A 20370-nucleotide genomic window follows, 5' to 3' on the forward strand; every position below is an offset into this window, starting at 1 on the left:
AATAGTGTTGTTCACCGCGAAAGAGTATAAGCATTGTTCTGTACAATGTATCTTTTTAAATACTTCTCTCCCTTTTTTCCCTCCCTCATGCAGCTGCAAATTTTTCAAGCCTCCCTACTCCATCCCGAAGGCTATCTCAGATAAGGCAGTGGAAAAAAAAGATGCTAGACAAAATGTTCTCGGAAACCATGGAAGTGACCCACAATGAAAGAGCTTATCTGAATGAGTGGAAGGATGTGGTATCAAATTACAGGAAAGATGCCACTGAATGTAAGGATAGGAGGGACGCTTGAGATGAGAGGTGGCGTCAGGAAGATCAGAGGAGGCTTGACGCCACGCTGGGGCTGCTGCGTGATCAAACTGACATGCTCTGGCGTCTGGTGGAGCTTCAGGAAAAGCAACAGGATCGCAGAGTGCCACTGCAGCCCCTGTGTAACCACCCTCAACCCTCACCATGTTCCATATCCTTCTCATCCAGACGTGTAAGAAAGCATGGAGGGAGGCTCTGTGCACATGCCCATTCCACCCCCGTGGACAGCCCAACCAAAAGGCTGTCATTATTTTGAAAAATTTTTAGTGGCCTTTTCCTTCCCTCCTATCCTCCTCCGAAACCACACCCAGGCTATCTTGTCAGTTCTCTCCCTCTTTTTATAATGAATTAATAAAGAATACATGATTTTTAAACGATAGTGACTTTATTTGCTTAAGCAAGCTGTAATCGAAGGGGGAGGGTGGGTTGTTTACAGGAAATGAGTCAATCAAGGGAGGGGGTTCATCAAGGGAAAACAAACACAGCAGTCACACCGTACCCTGGCCCGTGAAGAAACTCATTTTCAAAGCTTCTCTGATGTGCACCGCTTCCTGGTGTGCTCTTTTAATCACCCTGGTGTCTGGCTGCGCGTAATCAGCAGCCAGGTGATTTGCCTCAGCCTCCCACCCCACCACAAAGGTCTCTCCCTTACTCTCACAGAGATTCTGGAGCACACAGCAAGCAGCAATAACAAAGAGGTTATTGGTTTGGCTGAGGTCTGAGCGAGTCAGTAATGTGCGCCAGCACGCCTTTAAATGGCCAAATGCACATTCTACCACCATTCTGCATTTGCTCAGCCTGTAGTTGAACATCTTGACTACTGTCCAGGCTGCCTGTGTATGGCTTCATGAGCCATGGCATCAAGGGGTAGGCTGGGTCCTCCAGGATAACTACAGGCATTTCAACATCCCCAACTGTTTTTTTCTGGTCTGAGAAGTAAATTCCCTTGCTGCAGCCGTTTAAACAGAGTAGTATTCCTGAAGATGTGAGCGTCATGAACGCTTCCTGGCCATCCCGCGTGGATGTTGGTTAAATGTCCCTTGTGATCCACCAGTGCTTGCAGCACCATTGAAAAGTACCCCTTGCGGTTTATGTACTGGGTGCCCTGGTGCTCCAGTGCCAAGATAGGGATATGGGTTCCATCTATCGCCCCATCACTGTTAGGGAATCCCATTGCAGCAAAGCCATCCACTATGACTTGCACATTTCCAAGAGTCACTACCTTTCGTAGCAGCAGCTTAATGATTGCTTTGGCTGCTTGCATCACAGCAGATCCCACAGTAGATTTTCCCACTCCAAATTGATTCCCGACTGACCGGTAGCTGTCTGGCGTTGCAAGCTTCCAGAGAGCTATTGCCACTCGCTTCTCAATTGTGAGGGCTGCTCTCATCTTGGTATTCTGGCGTTTCAGGGCAGAGGAAAGCAAGTCACACAGTTCCATGAAAGTGCCCTTATGCATGCGAAAGTTTTGCAGCCACTGGGAATCATCCCAAATCTGCAAAACTATGCGGTCCCATCAGTCTGTGCTTGTTTCCCGGGCTCATAATCAGTGTTCAATGGCTAGAACCTGCCCCATTACCATCAGGATCTCCAAAGTGCAGGGGCCCATGGTTTGAGAGAATTCTGTGTCCACCTCCTCATCACTCTCATTGCCGCGCTGCCGTAGCCATCCTCTCCTCGGGTGGTTTTGCAGGTCCTGGTTGAGCATAGACTGCACGATAATGCGCGAGGTGTTTACAATGTTCATGATTGCTGTCTTGAGCTGAGCAAGGTCCATGCTTGCTCTGCTATGGTGTTTGCACAGTTCACCCAGGAAAAAAGGCGTGAAACGGTTGTCTGCTGATTTCACGGAGGGAGGGGTAAAGCTTTACCCAGAACCATCCGCAACAATGTTTTTTGCCCCATCAGGCACTGGGATCTCAACCCAGAATTTCAAGGGGCAGAGAAGACTGCGGGAGCTATGGGATAGCTATGGGATAGCTACCCACAGTGCAACGCTCTGGAAATCTAAACTAGCCTTGGTAAATGGACGCACACCGCCGAATTAAAATGCTTAGTGTGGCCGAGCACACTCGACTTTATACAATCTGTCTTAAAAAACGGTTTCTGTAAAATCGGAATAATCCCGTAGTCTAGACATACCCTAAGAAAACTCCTAAAAAAGTGCTCTTCCAATGTAACAAGGGAGATTGAAACCAGGCCACTTCGAGCAGTCATGTCAGGAAGGGGATTTGAACCCATGTCTCCTGAGGGAGACCAGACACCCCAACTGGGGGAAAGACAAAGCTTTGAGTCTGGCGCCTTAGACCACTAGGCCATCCTGATACTGAGACACAAAACACCTCTCTCAACCCTTGTTTTCTTCAACATTGTAGGAGCTGCTCAAGGAGGCCAAGACAGAGTCTCTCTTTCAACACCTACATCACATCTGGTTTTTAGACACCATCACCCTCATCTAAAGTTGCAGGTTTCCTACAACCCTGTGTGTTCTGAGGTGTTCTAATCTCCCCCCTCTCTTATTAGGGGAATAAAAGTTGGACACTAGGATAGAGGCAGAATAGAGACACTTAGCTTAATGAGAACCTCAAACTCCCGCAAGGTGGGCCACATAGTCAAGCAGCCAGCGCTCACAATCAGTACCGGCCTTGTTTGTTTTTTCTTCCAAAATAGCTCAGCACTCAGGGTGTTGAGCCCTTCTGGAAATCTTGCAAAAGAGTTTGGAGCCTGAATGGGAGTTGAGTTCTTATGAAAACGATGTTTTTGTTTTGTTTCACCAAGAAAATTGGGGAAAAAATATTAATCTAGGGTGAACCTGGATGTTTCTTGCTGTTTTCATTCAGCTCCACTAGGCTGTTTCGAAAGCTGGTCCATTCCCCATTACAGAGGGTAGAAGCAGAGAGAGCGAAGGACCCCCTGTGCTCAGCATCACAAGCTGAGCCAAGGAAAAGCATTGAAACACGCTCAAATGACGCCTTAGGTTCATCCATCAGAATCACAAGAGCAAGACAAAGAAATCTCAAGAGGAAGAGTCCTCTGCTTTCATTTACCCCATCGCAACCCTCTTGACTTCTTCTTCTGCCTACCTAGAGGCTCGTCCAGGAAAACCACTCAGCTGATTATAATTTGGGCAGAGAAACCCAGGGAGGGCTTGTGCTCCCCCTCCATGTGAGCGGATAGCATTCTGACTTCGTCAACGGGGTCTCTCAGCTTTGGCTTCCCCAGTTTGTCAACTCGGTGCAGGCAGGAAGCAGGCTCTCCTCGGCTTTCGCAAGCCACTTTCGGTTCAAATTGGGAAACCGGTCCAGTCTCCATTCCCCTGTGAGAACAAGAGCAGAGAGTGAAGGAAGCCCTCTGCTCACTTTCTCCCACTGAACCCAATCAGAGGCATTGAAAGAAATGGAATTACGCTTCCCGTTCCTCCGTCAGGATCACCAGAGAAACAGACAAAAATCCCGAGGAACAATTCTTCTCTCTTTTATTTACCCCCAATGCAATCCTCTCCGCTTCTTCTGTCTCCCTCGAGGCTCTTCCAGGGAGAAAAATCATTGAGCTGATAGGATTTGGAGGATAGAAACCGAGAGAGGCAGGTTGATAGCTCCTGAGAGGATGTTGACATGATCGAAGAGCTCTCTCGGTTTTAGAAGCCTCCTATCCTGGCTCCTTTGTTGTCAATTCCGTGCCGTCAGGAAGCAGCGAAAGCAGGGTAGGTAGGGCACCCAGTGACGTTGCGCTCCATACATTTTATGGAAATATACTTATAAGTGTGAGTGTGATGTAATTGGAACATGCTTTATGCAAAAGGTCTTTTGTAAGGTATCCTAAGAAAGGTTCTAAGCTACTGAAGATATGCCTCCTATTTGTATGCATGTCTTCTTCTTGTATCTAAAGCCAGAAATATGAAGTCTAACTCTGAGGTCCTATTGTAATTGTGCAAAGCGTGGGCCACTAATGGTGGTGGTTGAAAACCTTGACGGCTCCCACTGACCCAGACAATTGGTTGTAAATGGTTTTTTGACCTGCAAACCTTCCTGTGTATGTGTGGGCCAAGCCAGGAAGAATGGAGACTAGGGGTCTTACAGAGACCATGATACTGGAATCCATCTTAAATCTGGTCTTTTTCCATTTAGATTGTTCCTGAACGGCCACAAAATTTGCCCACGTTTTTATGGCTTACTTTGAACAATGCTTCCTCGGGTCTTGTCCCTTAGCGGCCCTACTGTACTTGCACTACATTGATTACATCTTCATCATCTGGACCCAAGGGAAGGAGTCCCTTTAGTAATTCCACAAGGGTTTCAACTATTTCCACCCCACCATCAACCTCAGCCTGAACCAGTCCACACAGAATATCCGCTTCCTGACACTATGCTGCAAATAAGCGATGGTCTCTTAACCACCACCCTACACCGGAAACCTACTGACCTCTATACTTACCTACGTGCCTCCAGCTTTCATCCAGACCACATCACATGATCCATTGTCTATAGCCAAGCCCTGAGATACAACCGTATTTGCTGCAATCCCTCAGACGGAGACACACACCTACAGGATCAAGCAATACCCACAAAGGGTATTCAAGAAAGAGACTTGCATCTGAGGAATTGGATATTCACCCACGAAAGCTCATGCTCCAAAACGTCTGTTAGTCTATAAGGTGCCACAGAATTCTTTGCTGCTTTTAAAGAAAGAGACTGACAGAGACAAAAGGGTACACAGGTATCACCTACTACAAGACAGGCCCAACAAAGAAAGTAACCGACCACCACTAACCATCACCTACAGCCCCCAACTAAAACCTCTCCAGCACATCATGAAGGATCTACAACCATCCTGAAGGACGATCTCACTCTCACAGACCTTGGGGGACAGGCTTACACACAGCCCCCCAACCTGAAGCAAATACTCACCAGCAACGACTCACCACACAACAAAAACACTAACCCAGGAACCAATCCCTGCAACAAACCCCATTGCCAACTCTGTCGGCATATCAATTCAAGGGACACCATCATAGGACATAACCACATCAGCCACACCATCGGGGCTCATCCACCTGCACATCTACCAATGTGATATATGCCATAATGTGCCAGCAATGCCCCTCTGCCATATATGTTGGCCAAACCGGACAGTCTCTATGCAAAAAAATAAATGGACTCAAATCAGACATCAAGAATTGTAACTTTCAAAAACCAGTAGGAAAGCATTTCAGTCTCCCTGGACACTCAATAACAGACTTAAAGTGGCGATTCTTCAACGAAAAAACTTCAGAATCAAACTCAAATTAATTTAAAAATTTGACACTATCAGATGAGGCCTGAATAAAGACTGGGAGTGGCTGGGTCACTACAAAATATAACGTTCCCTATGTTGATACTCACACCTTCTTGTCAACTGTTGGGAATGGGCCACATCTACCATGATTGAACTGGCCTCGTTAGCACTGACCCCTCACTTGGTAAGGCAACTCCCATCTTTTCATGTGCTGTATATTTATACCTGTGTACTATATTTTTCACTCCATGCATCTGATGAAGTGGGTTATAGTCCACAAAAGTTTATGCCCAAATAAATTTGTTAGTCTCTAAGGTGCCAAAAGAAGTCCTCATTGGTTAAATCTGGACAAGTAATTGCTGATATAACTATTGTGAATATGTTTACAGTAAATGAGGGAGGCAGAAGTTAACTAAACTAACTATTGTGGGTAAGTTAATAGTAAATAAAGTAGGCAGGAACTTTCTGAACTGGTAAGATTGCCTTAGACAATCTGCAAAGTGATTGGTGTGTACAAAATTTGCAAAGCTATTGGTCCTTACATACAAGACGCATAGATGTTGGTAGCTAGGAAAGATGTCTATTAAATGTGTAGTGTTTGATATGAATTGGAATTGTGGTATCCCCTTGCACCTAAGCCCCCTGGATCTGGGCCTGGCCAGCATGGACAAAGAGCTGTTACATGCCTAATAAAAAAACCTTAGTGTTGAGCTGGAGTTGAAATGAGATGGATTTCTTTGGATCCCAGAGAACTGGATAAAGCATTCCAGAACTAGATGAGGTGTTCTTGATAAGCCGAGTGGAAAGGTCTTGGAGGGAATCCCAACAATAGGATCAAAGTTTCCTAACACAATGAAGTCTTCTGAATGTCATCACCATGTCAGATACATATTAGAATCTTCCTCAACTCCTCCAACAAGGCTTTGTTAGTTTGGGATTGACAGATTAGCAGGTTGAATAGGAAAATCTTGAAAAAAACTCCAGTTGACTTCAGTGAGGGTGTAACAAAGGTCATTTTTCTACTTTTCATCTGAAAAAATTCCATCACACTCAGTCATGTCTGTAGGGGGTGGAGTCTTCCAGGTACAAGTCATTACCAAAACATGGTAGACTGGGGACATTTGCTCACTTCTTTGCCACACTGATGCTGTGAGTTGCTTTGGTTCTGTTCATAAATACTAAACCCCCTGCAATATTGCATCTAATTTGCTAAATCTCTTTTAAACCTTGACGGTCTAATGGAACGATTAATCACAGTGAACCAAATTCAGAATCTTGGTGGACCAGTTCAGTGGTTTTAGTAAAAATAAAATAAATAAATAAACAAACCCAACAACAATATTTGCTAACTAGGGTTTTAATTTTTTAGGCTGGGATATTCAAATATATTGAATGGAAGTTGAGTGCCTAACTCCCTTAGGATTTTTGCTTTATTTATTTTCCCAGCAGCTCCTGCCTGCTTGACTTTGTTCTCTGTAGGGAACTCTTGGCTTGTTATGCATACACCAGTGACCCTCATGTGGTTCAGAGATTCTGCCCCAGAGGAATCATCTAGAGAATGGAAATTGGTTCCCCCCTGTGATTCAGACTGTGAATATGATAAAAAGGTTCATTTGTTCCACAGATTCAGCACACCATCCAGAAGTTCATTCAATAGGAGCTTGCATCTCTCTTCTATTCTGAACAGATAGATACTCCTGCTATTTCCCTTCAGCGTCCTTTGACATCAGTCACTGATATTGCTTCCATTACAAAGACAACCAAAGTGGCCCCTGGCTGAGCTTTGAGGGAACAGCATGAGAGAGTCACCAAGGGTAGGAGTTTCAAATGGCTTCAGACTCCTTTTGAAAAGCTCCTGATTTTGGAAATGCAAGTAGCCCTAACAGCCAATGCTTCGGAAACTTGTGTATTACCCCCAGAATTAAGGTAGGCTTCTAGACTAGGAGTTTCAAAACACAGCACTTTTAGAAAGTGGCATAGGTTTCCTAGATTCATGAATTTCAAGGCCAGAAGGGACCATTATTATGATCTAGTCTAACATCCTATATAACTAGGCTTGGAAAAATTCAAATTTTGCTTTTTTTTTAAATATGTTTTTGATGGATAATATCAATGATTATTTGTAAACATTTTTATCACTTTAAATTTTCACAACTGTAGGAAATTTATGCTGGGCGGGAGGGCAGACAATAATTATGTAATGACGGTGGACATTGAGATTCAAAAAGTTTAAGCTTTATAACTCTTACAACACAAATTGTCATTGTCACATGTCAAAATATACGAAGTAAATAGCCATAAATTAAACTCAAATGAGTTCTCAAGCAACATTTTTCTTATGTTGCCGAGCTATACATTTCTATTATCAAAAGAAATATTTTTTCATTGTTGTGTGTGTGTATGGTGAAATTGACATTTACTGACATTTACTCATAAAAAACTGATACCTCCGAGTCCGCTTATGCAGCATTCATTATAGCTCATTTTATACACATTAAGGTTTGACTCTCGTAAATGCTCCAGCAGCATTTTTCTACCTTTGCCTATGTCTAAATTTCAATGATCAATGGCAATATTTTTCCGTTGGTTTGCATGTGTACTTTGAAATCAACGTTCACTGACATTTACTGATAAAAAACAAATGCTTCCAAGTATATGTATAACATGTGCCAAAGAATCCCACCAAATGATTCCTGTATAACTTGTATGTGTGATGTAGCAGATAGCAATGAGGATTTATTAAAAAAAAACAACAGTCTAATTTAGTGGCTAGTATTACCAATTAGGACTCAGGAGACCTATACTTTACCCCAGCTCAGCCATTCACCTGCTGTGTGACCTTGGGTAGATGGTTTCCTCCCTTTGTTTCACCACACACCCTTTATTTAGCTTGTGAGCTCGCTGGACTGGGGCAGGGCTATCTCTCACTATGTGTCTGTACAGTGTAAATAGGGCTCTAATCTCAGTTGTCACCTTTAATTACTACGGTATTACAAATCATAGTGGACATGATGGGAAATGCCCAGTAGAATTGTTATTATGCATATTGATCCCTAGATGTAGCTTCCTGTTAATGTCCTATGATTCTAAGCAGATAATGGAGCTTAGAAAGGAGGTTATAAGTGTGCCAGACATGGCAATTTCCTGCAATATCTTTGGGATACCTTAGTGGATTAAGTTTAAGTATTTTGGAGGTCCATTGTATTCAATGAATGGTTTCTGTATTATTGTGGGTCAAAATTGTATGCAATCTCTCAATGGGGGAGATGTGACAGGTGTGAGATGTAGAGGGTTCAACAGACTATACTGAAAAATGTGCCAGACACGAACAGATTTTTGAAACAAAAATGGGGGACTATATAGGGGGAAGTGAACGCAAATTCCCCACCTCCGGTTATGCAAATTCCCTATCTATACTTGTGCAAAATCCCAGCCATTTGTAGCTACACCCTGAGCAGTGAGCCATTGTCTGCTGATGACCTCATATATGATGATAAGATCAAGGGCCCAAGATATCTGAAGGAAAGAAGGAACTTTTCATGGTTGTTCTGGTTCTGAATCAGTTATGAACTTGTAACCACAGAGAAAACCCAGTTTCTTTCAGGACACTTTTTGCAAAAAACTTAGATCTCAGAGTGTTTTGCTGGAATGACTGCTTTCCATGTGGCTATTTCCCGTTACCAGATATGCATAGTGTTTATTGGTGAAGAGTTCTTCACCTCTTGGGAACTGCTGAAAATAAATTCATCAAGGACCATGGTCAGCTTTAACGAGCGAGAGTAAGGCACCCTGGAGTCCCACTTCAACATGGGTTCGAAGGTGCTTTTGCAACTGCAAAGTAGTATGATTAAATATGCCTACTTTTTATACATTACTCTTATAACTGCAGTGATAGAAAATCAAATCAAATCTATCTATCTATCTCAGCTTCAAAAAAATGAAAAATCCGTAATTATTTTGCCTCTTTTTACTATACAATTATATCTAGGTACAGAATGCACCTATGGCTGCAGAAAGAAAACTCTCTACCACAAAATGTCTGACTCCAACCCAATGTATTGCACTGGTACCAGGTTCTGCAACATAGAGGGGGGTGGAACCTTAAGCTGCTTTCACCTCCTGCTGCTTTGTCCTCTTCCTCCTGCAGGGATGGAGAACCAGACAGAGGTGAGCGAGTTCATTTTCCTGGGCCTCACCAATGTGAGGAGTCTTCAGTATTATCTCTTTACCCTCTTCCTGCTGCTCTACATGGCCAGCATTTTGGGGAATGGAGCCACTGTGGCTGTGATACTGGCTGAGCCCCAGCTTCACACCCCCATGTACTTCTTCCTGGGAAATCTCTCCAGCCTAGACATCTTCTTCTCCACAGTCACTGTGCCCAAGATGTTGGCCGGCTTCCTCTCAGGGCACCAGACCATCTCCTTCACCAGTTGCCTAGCACAGCTCCATTTCTTCCATTTCCTGGGCAGCAGTGAAGCCATGCTGCTGGCTGTCATGGCCTATGACCGCTACGTGGCCATCTGCAACCCACTGCACTACACACAGGTCATGAGCCCACAGGCCTGCCTGCTGCTGGCAGGAGTCACCTGGGCCACTGGCTTCCTGCATGCCCTGATGCACACAGTCATGACCTCCTGGTTGCACTTCTGTGGCCCCAACCATATCCACCACTTCTTCTGTGACATCAAGCCCCTGCTGAGCCTGGCCTGCAGGAGCACACGCCTCAACCTGAGCCTCCTCCACACCATCACTGGGATTATTGGTGTGAGTCCATTCATCATCACGCTCCTCTCCTACCTCTACATCATCTCCTTCTTCTTTCTGAAGGTCTGGTCAAGGGAAAGCAGGAGAAAGGCCTTCTCCACTTGCACCTCCCACCTCACCGTGATAGCACTGTACTATGGGACAGTGATCTTCGCCTACACGCGTCCTTCTTCAGGAAGCTCCAAGGGATGTTCATCACCTTAGTGTACAGTGTCATCACCCCAGATCTGAATCCCCTCATCTATATCCTGCGGAACAGTGAGGTGAAATATGCCACCAGGAAATTCATCATTAGAAAACTCTTCCCTGAAAGGAACTAAATAAAATAACTTCTTGTTTTGAAGTGAAAAGGAGAGATGTTGACCAAGGGAATTATAATGTAGGGGATCTATCTTCAATATTCCCTGGAAAAATAGATTGTAGGTGACATTCTTGCAGTGACCAAGATGGAGATTAAAAAATGTCCTCCCAGGATTTCTTCATCTCTAATTGTTATGGGGGAAAATGTTTGGAGATTAATTTTAAATATTATTCCCAAACAAAATTGATGTAAAGGTTTATAATACATATGATTAATTGAAGTTAAACTACTTTAAGAGATACTGCATAGATTCAAAAACCAAGCACAACAAACCTTGGATGTTGAAGGTTAAGATTTCCTTTAAAAGAAATCCAACCCTGTTAAGGTCCACAAATACACAGATCAGACTTGCAAACCACCTTAACTCTGTCATGTCACAGATTCTTCCAACTTCTCATTGTTAAAACAAACTGAAATTTGGTACATAGGTCATATTTGAATATTTGTTGATTTATTAGATGTAGTTCTCGTTTCTTCCCATTATTTGTTATAAATGAAATTTCTTTCACCAGAAATCTCTACTCTGGCATGTATTCACAGCTGACAACTAATGCATACCATTGTGATCGAGGTATTTTAAGGTCCGTGCATCCAGCTTAAATGAACCTGATTTTTAAAACCCCATTGATTTGTTTCTTTTCCCCATACCCCTCTTCTTGTCACAACAATGGACAGTTAAGATATTTTGGATGCCCCAATTGCGCATGTAATAAACCTTGTGTGCTTATTTGTGGTATCTGTCTTGGTACATTTAAGAATTGGGGTTGATCTTATGAAATGTCTATATCTGTATGAAATTTCTGACAGTGGCTCAGCCTCAACTTTCCACTCCAATGTCCTTCTTCCTGGGCAAAACATCTTCTATTCCACAGTCACCATACCCAAGATGCTGGTCGGCTTCCTCTCAGGGCACCAGGCCATCTCCTTTACCAGCTGCCTCACCCAGTTCCACTTTTTCCACTTCCTGGGCAGCAGGAAGGCCATTCTGCCGTGTGTCATGGCCTGTGACTGCTACATGACCCTCTTTAACCTGCTGCACTACACGTTGGTCTGGAACCCACAGGCCTGCCTGTGGCTGATAGCAGCCACCTGGGCTACTTCATCCCTGAACATGCTGATGCAACAGTCATGACCTCCTGCCTCTGTTTCTAGTGCCCCAGCTGCTTCTATGACTTCCTCTGTGACATCAAGCCCTTGCTGAGCCTGGCCTGCTGCAGCACCCACCTCAACCTGAGCCTCCTCAATATCATCACTAGGAGCTTCACACTGGGTTCTTTTGTCCCCAACTTCCTGCTGTACCTCTACTTAATTTCCTTCCTCCGGACAATCATGGGAAATCAGGACCAATATCTTTTCTACCTGCACCTCCCAGCCCATGATGGTGTCTCCATGCTATGTACCAACCCTTGGCAACTGCATGACTTCCTTCCCTTGGGTCTCCTCTGAAAGGAATATTATAGTCATCCACATATACAATGTTGTCATCCCAATTCTGAACCTCATGATCTATCTCTCAGGAATGAGGAGGTGAAATTTGCCCTGTAGAAACTGCTGAACAGAAAACTCTTCCATGAAAGGACATGAATAAAAAAAGAGACACATAAAACCCTTTAAATTATGATTAAAACCTTTTAGTCTTTTTGGACTCCAAGATTTTAAAGTACACATTAGATTCCCTCTCTCCCCTCATATTTTCCTCTTCAAGGTGTCACTATAGGGCAGTGCTAAGTTTATTTGGGTACCCTAATATCATTTCTTGCTGTAACATGTATGCATATTGTTTAACTTTCATTTTGAATTTCCGGTGGGATTTTGTAGGGAAATTACACCTTGGTAATGTATTCTACCCTAAATTAAGGACATGTTCTCTAAACCTTGACTCCATCTTAATGACTGCTGATAGTGAAACTTTGAAGGATAATGGTGAGGAAATTACCATGAACCATACCAAAAAGAGTATTCATATAGTTCCTATATGCAAAATTTCATTGTTTTAACTAGATGGGAAGGTGGAAAAAATTATGATAGGGCAGAGTTAAGGTTATTTTGGTGGCTTAACTGTGCATTTTCATTCCTTAATATGTTTGGATTTAAGTTGAACCTTTCCTGGGTTTTAACACTTAATTGTGTATAATTGCAACATCCCTGCAATGCATTTTACCTCAAATTTACTGATGTTAAACAATATCTCTGATTTAACACAAATTTTGTGTGTTACTTGCAAAGGGAAGATGGCAATGGAATATATAACTGCAGCAGGCAGTCTGCATTGGACAATGAGAAACAGGTTGCAAGGGACAATCCTGGCCCTTGAACATAACGAAAAGTTGACAATGAACTATATAATGTGGGAGAACAATCTGTGTTAGCCACTGAAAGATTGATTCTACAGGAGAAGGCACAACGGCAAAAATGGGTGGAAGGAGCTAAACAAATGTCATAGCAAGACTCTCTCATCTCTACTAATTGTGGGGCAACATTAGAGGAATTATTAATTAATATTTATTATTATTACATTAACAACTTTAGGCATCAAATGAGATCAGAACCCCAATGACTTGGAAAAGTTAAAAAAATAGTGATAGCCAGTCCCTGCTTCCTAGAGACCTTCCAAAGTAAAGTGTTTCAAAGGAAAATGTGAGAATTAGGCAACCATGGGCTAGATACACTAAAGAACTTACGTGCTATGTTAGGCACCTAACTCCCAGAATCAGGCCCCACTAGGAATCACAAAACTCTGCTCAGCTGCCTCCAAATGCTGTGGGTGCCTCAACTCTCTTGGAACCTAATTTTTTCAGGAAAGAGTTCCCTAGGCACCTATGATTCTTCCTCTGAGCATGACCACTGGAGCCCCATGCCAGGTATCTGGACATCTAAGCCCCACAGTGATGCAGAAAATAGGGGAAGATACTTGTTCCTTTATCTAACCAGCCTGAGGAGCCTGATCTGGTAAGCCTGCTCAGAGCTCACCTACCAGATTAGGCTCCTTTAGCAAGTTTATACAAAACAAACTGGGGACAAGGGTGGAAACACAAAGGTGGAGGAGTTCCCTTGATAAGTTTTAGACCAGTTGTCATGGTACTCATCCAGCATGTGGGAGACCCCCAGTTGAAATCCCCCCTCTGCCTGAGGGGTAGAAAGGATTTGAATAGGGATCTGTCACCTCTGAAGGGTTATGGTATATTGTGATGTTGGGCTTCCTCAGTCCCTCCTATATAAGCTGTTCCACTGTGAATAAATAATGAAAGAATCCATAGGCCAGAGAGAGAGAGAGACAGACAGACACACTAAGCATGGGGATGACTCTTCAGCCTCGTGATTAGAGCGCTCACCCAGGAGGTAGCAAATCCCCTACTCTCCCTCAGGTAGAGAAGGAACTTGAAATGGGGGTCTTACTCATCCCACATGAGCATCCTAACCACTGAGCTAAAAAAGTTATGAGGGAGCTCTTTCTCCCTCCACTGTCCCCCACCGACTTCTTGCAATAACACCATAGACACCAAACACCAAGAGAGAGAGTTTGCAGCTGAGAATCCCAGCCAGAGGGAGGCACCTCCCCACATCCTGGACATAGGCGCCTATCTCTAGGAGTGGTGCGGGGCTTAGGACACAATCCTCTTCTTGGAATCTCACATTGGCTAGCTTAGGCGAGGAGCCAGCTATCATGCTGACTTTTTTAATTCCATTGTGAGGCACCATAGAATCATAAAATCATAGGACTGGAAGGGACTTTGAGAGGTCTTCTAGATCTCAAATTTTAAAAGTGTACTCTCTATGCCATTATCTAAATCACTGATGAAGATATTGAATATTGAGGTGATGCAGTTGCACAAATCTCACTGACTTTTAGTGGGATTTTGCTCCTAAGTCACTTAAGACCTTTTGAAAAGCTTATCCCTAGTTACTGAAGAAGGCAAGAAATCAGGAAACGGGTTCTATTCTTGGCTCTCCCACTGGCCTTCTGTGTGACCTTGGACAAGTCACATCCCCTATCCATGCCTCAGTTTCCCTTTAGAAGAATTAAGGTAATGGTGCTGTCCCATCTTTCTAAAGTGCTTTATAAGATGTGCATGCAACTGTGCAGATTCCCTTGCTAGCAGAGCTGTTGTTATTCCATTAATCCAGGGGTTCCCAAACTGTGAGCTGCGGCCCAAAGATGGGCTGTGCTATAGTGTTGAGTGGTTTGCTGGCGCAGACATGGGGAGGATGAGGGGCATTGAGAAGCGGACAGCAATGGCATGGTGGCCAGCAATGGACTCTGCCCAGTGCCAGAGGAGCTCAGCACCCCCAGCAGGTAGGTGAGGGTGAAGTGGTGATGCCAGGCGCTGGGTTGAGGGTGAGGAGAAGGGGCCATCCCCAAGAGGTGGTGATTCCCAGTGCAGCCGGAGGAGGCTGGAGGGTTCACGGCCATTTCCTCTCTGAGTCACCATCCCCCGCAATCCATGGCTGCCAGGCCTTCTGGATCATCAGCCCCACAGGCCTCCCATGGACAATGCCGTGATTGGGTCCATCAGCAGCACAGATGGGCCTCAGGGATAAAAAATTGGGAACCCCTGCATTAAGCAGTGGTGTAGGGCTGTTCTGAACAGAGATTCAGTGCTTTCTGTTTAAAATCATATTTCAAAACACTGATTATTACCACCAAAGCCTGAAAAGCTTTTGACCAACAAATTTTCAGTTTTTGCAAAAAATAAATTTTTCCCGACACTGTTTTTGATAAAAAGTCAATTTTTGTCCAAATTGTGTTAGATGGAAAACAGTGACCAGTTCTAGTGCTGAGGTTGAAAAAGAGCCTGGCAGGAGCCAAAGAGCCTAAAGGAATTAGGCACTGAACTCCCAAAGTGTAGTAAGGGGAACTGGGCACTTGACTCCCTTTGCCGCTTTTGAAAAGTCCAGCCTATATTTCCAGCATAGAAAATAAATCTGCCCTGCAAAAATTAGATTTAAATAGCAAGTTACATGGTCAGGGATGGTCTATGTATACTTACTCCTCCCTCAGCATGAGGGCATGGACAAAATGACCTCTTGGGGTCCCTTCCATCCATTTCTATAATGCTACATAAACAAAATCTTTGGAACATTTTCATGCAAACAGGTCTCACTCCCAAAGGGTTACAGCATAGAGATGATTAAAAATTGGGATCATAGGCAAATGAATTTCAATGGGATTTGGCCACTGGACTCCTTTGGGCTCCACTGAAAATCCCAGACAGACAATTACTCTCAGTCTGTTTACAAATTGGATGCAAATATCTTCCAAGAAACTGATGAACAAGCGTGGAAGAACTTCTGTGTTTTAATATGGCTAACTGTCAATGTATACATCTCAGAAGAAACAATGGAGGCCATGCTTACAGGCTGGGGGCTCTGTCTGGGAAGCATTGACTTTGAAAAAGATTTTGGGGACACGGGGGGCAGGCTGGGGGGTAATTAGCTGAACATTAGCTCCCAGTGCAATGCTGCAGGCAAAAGGACTAATGTGAGCCAGGGATTCACAAGCAGGGGAATCTTGAGTAGGAGTAGAAAGGTTACTTTACCACTGTATATGGTATTGGTGCAACTGCTGCTGGAATACTGTGACCAGTTCTGGTGTCCACCATTCAAGAAGGATGGTAAGAAATGGGAGAGGGTTCAAAGAAGAGCCACAAGAATGGCTAAAGGATTAGAAAACATGCCTTACAGTGATAAGCTAAATGGATTGAGCTCTTGGAGTCTAACAAAGAGAAGGTTAAGGTGTGACGCAGAGAAAGGTACGATGTGATCCACTGAGTGGAAGTTGAAGCAAGACAAATTCAGACTGGAAATAAAATGCACATTTTTAACAGTGAGAATAATTGACCATTGGAACAATTTACCAAGGGTAATGGATTTTCCATCGTTGACAATGTTTAAATCAAGACTGAATCTTTTTCTAAAAGGTCTACTCTAGAATTATTGTGAGGAAGTTCTATGGCCTGTGTTATACCGGAAATCAGACTAGATGATCACAATGGTCTCTTCTGGCCTTGGAATATAGGTGTCTATGAACTCCTCTCCCTTTAAATTTATCACTGCTTGCCTTTGTGATGCACTGTACCTTAAAATAGCACCCTGTAGCCCCCACTCATAATTTGTATATGATTATGATATTTTGTACAAAGGATGCCATGTAAGATATCCAATGAAAGGTCATATGTTGAAACTCATTGTTCTGTCAAAACATCTGTATCATCACTTGTCATAAACAGATGGTTAAGGGTTAATGTCTCTTACCTGTAAAGGTTAAAAAGCTCAGTAAACCTGTCTGACACCTGACCAGAGGACCAATTGGGGGACAAGATATTTTCAAATCTTGGTGTAGGGAAGTCTTTGTTTGTGCTTTTTGTTTGTTCGTTGTTCGCTCTTGGGGCTAAGAGGGACCAGACTTGCACCCAGGTTTTCTCCAATCTTTCTGAATCAGTCTCTCATGTTTCAAAATAGTAACTAATAGCTAGAAAAGGCGGATTAGTCTTATGTTTGTTTTCTTAACTTGTAAGTATATATTTTGCTGGAAGGATTTTTACCTCTGTTTGAATCTCAGGCTTGGAGCCTGGGGGGAAGTCCCTCTAGTCTATATGAATCTGAATACCCTGTAAGCATTTACCATCCTGATTTTACAGAGATAATTTTTTCTTTTTTTCCTTTAATTAAAAGCTTTCCTTTTTTTAAGAACCTGAGTGATTTTTTTCCTTGTTTTAAGACCCAAGGGGATTGGGTCTGAACTCACCAGGGATTGGTGGGAGGAAAGGAGGGTGGGGAAGGTTAATTCCTCTGTTTTAAGATCCAAGGAGTTTGGATCGGCATAGCCTCTCAGGCAACCGAGGGACGGGAAAGTCTGGGGGCTGGGGGAAAGGAGGGGGATGGTTTATTTCTCCTTGTTTTAAGATCCAAGGGGTTTGGGTCTTGGGTTTCCCAGGGAAGGTTTTGGGGAAACAGGAAGTGTGCCCAACACTATATTTTGGCTGGTGGCAGCGTACCAAATTTAAGCTAGTAATTAAGCTTAAAAGTGATCATGCAGGTCCCCACTTTTTGGACGCTAAAGTTCAAATTGGGGAAAAAGCCTTGACATCACTGTATGTGGAATTATGATATTCTGCTACATGGTTGATATGAAATATGTTGTGTGTCTGGGAGATGCCCTGTCAGGGGTCCCCTGTCAGGGGAGGGGTCACTCTTTGCCTTCCGGGGCTCCTGGGAACCAGGCCGCCTCACTACACAGAAAGCAGTTCAATCTATAAATCTATAAAGCCCAAGCCCTGGCTCAGGGCGGGGCAACAAACACAGGTACAGGGTTCAGACCCTCAGGCAGGGGCTGAGCAAGCAGTTCAAGTCTGTAGGAAAGGCCTTCTCAGGCCAGAGAGAGGGGGAATCTGCCACCCTCTGGAAGGGTGGCAGGGGGGACGCAGGCCCTCCCACTCCACTGTGTCCCAGCCCGGGGCCCTAACAGCGGCAGGCAGGCAGTCTGCTGCTGTGTCAGTGGGGATCCTGGCCGCAACACACTGACATTGTCTCTGGCAGTGGCGCAGCCAGATCGGGTTCAGCTAACCCCAGACCACTTCCATACTCCCCCTCATCAGGTACCTGATTCGTTGTGGTGCCAACCGAGGGGCCAACCATCATCGGCTCCTCAAGGCGAGTGTCTCTGGGCGGACTTGCTGGGTTCTTGGGGTAGGTGGCCACCAGCAGGCTCGGCCAGCCCTCCTCCGGGTAGCGGGAGCGGGGCCGGCTCGGCCAGCCCTCCTCCGGGTAGCGGGAGCGGGAGAGGCTGGGTCGGCCGCTGCCTTCTGCTGCCTCCCCAGTGGGAGCTCGGTGGTGGGCATCCGACCTTTCTGGCGGCTGGCCCCTTACTGAGCTCGGAGCGCCCGCCTTTGTACTTCCAGGTTGGCGCTTGACTCCTTGCGGGACGGGCTCAGAGCCCTGTAGCTCCGCCCAGTCTGGCTTCTGGCTGGGCTCCTCGCCCTCCAGGGCACCTGGGAACCAGGCCGCCTCACTGCATGCCCACAGCTAGCTATCCGGGGGCAACAAAGGAGGTGACTCACATGCAAACAGGCATTAAGTGACCATCACAAGCCATTGACTAGAAAGGTAATTGTAAACAAGAGGTTTACAATTCTGTAAGAGACATTTGCGCAAGTTGGGAAGGGAGCAATTCACTGCAGATGCACCTCCTCACAGGTCTGGGAATCAGCTCTCACCCCATCTGATATCCTCTTCCATCAGCTGCTCACATTGTTACCCTCCCCAGCTCAGGATGCTCCCTCCTTGTGACTCAGCCCTCAGGCCAGGTCACTATATGGCACCCCAGAGTAACACAGTCCCAGCTGACAAGCTGTCCATATGCCTTCTCAGGCAGTTTCTGTCCCAGTGCCAGGTCCTGGGCCACTTTGCCAGTGTGGGGACCCAGGTACCCTCTGACTAGCACACAAGGCCTGTTCAGTGTCAGATCCTGTTTCTGCATCCCAGCGCTCTATCTCCTTGCCTACCTCTGGGTTCACCCCTGCAGCTTTCTCCATGCCCCTGAACTGCTTGACTCCTCTAGGTCTCTTGTAACACTCGCTAGTTCAGGGCAGAACTCCAGGCCTGCTTATCCCCCTGGATCTCCTCCATGTTCCAGGCCAACTCCCTTTCTTTTCACAAAACAACTGCAGAAATCCTGCCTCCCAGCAGCTCATTCCTGCACAGGCTTCCTGGCTTTATAATGCTATCCCAGCTCCTCCCGCAGCTGGGCTTCATCTGCCATTAGGCCCTATCAAGTCCTAGTTTCCCTACATGTGCAGCATCTAAGGTTAATTGCCCCCTACCTCAGCCCACATTAACCCATTCAGGGCTTGTGTGAGCTGGACACCTCATCATACCCACACACCCAGTGCAATTATCATGAGCTCAAAGCACCTTAGAAAGAAAGAGAAGCATGACTGACCACCTTTTGCAGATGGGGAAACTGAGGCATGGAGTGGTCCTGTGATTTGCCCAGGGTCACCCAATAGATCAGTGGTAGGCATGGAAATAGAAGGCAGGTCTCCCAGCTCCCCAGCCACTGCCTCCCATGACATAAACACCAATTTAGTAAAGAAAATGATAGAGCCCAGGATTGTCAAATAGCTGACAGGGGGCAGCTGAAATTCCAAGGGAGCTGGGCCCCTAAATTCCCCTCAAAGCTCTTCAAAAATCCCATCCTAATAGAGGAGATATTATATCAACTTTTTTTCTTTTCTTTTCCTTTTTTTTGCATGTGTTTATTGTTCTTGGCATGAGTCAGGAGAGATTCTCTTGTCATGAACACTGACAGCGCTGTTAACTAAAGTGAATGGAGTGTTAACTCATAGAGATACATGTGTGATTAATTCAAAAGTTGACATGGGAACATGTAGGTTTTCGGGGGGGTGGTCCCCAGGTCAGACTGGCAGAGAGCCTGGGGCATTTTTGCCTTCCTCTGCAGTGCAAGGCAGGGGTCACTTGCTGGATTGTGCTAGTGTAAATGGTGGATTCTGTCACTTACTTGAGGTTTTTAAATCATGATTTGAGGACTTCAGTAACTCAGCTAGAGGTTGGGGGTCTATTCCAGGAGTGGGTTAGGTGTGGTTCTGTGTCCTGTGACATGCAGGAGGGCAGACTAGATGATCAGGATGGTCCCTACAGGCCT

The 20370-nt window shown here is 44.9% G+C and overlaps 1 pseudogene; it reads left to right on the forward strand.

Annotated features, from left to right (window-relative positions):
• The first annotated feature begins 9550 nt into the window (after window positions 1-9550).
• On the forward strand, window positions 9551-10668 carry LOC115640091 (annotated as a pseudogene).
• Window positions 10669-20370: the final 9702 nt, after the last annotated feature.

The sequence above is a fragment of the Gopherus evgoodei genome, unplaced genomic scaffold (assembly GCF_007399415.2).
Source record: "Gopherus evgoodei ecotype Sinaloan lineage unplaced genomic scaffold, rGopEvg1_v1.p scaffold_199_arrow_ctg1, whole genome shotgun sequence".
Taxonomy (NCBI): domain Eukaryota; kingdom Metazoa; phylum Chordata; order Testudines; family Testudinidae; genus Gopherus; species Gopherus evgoodei.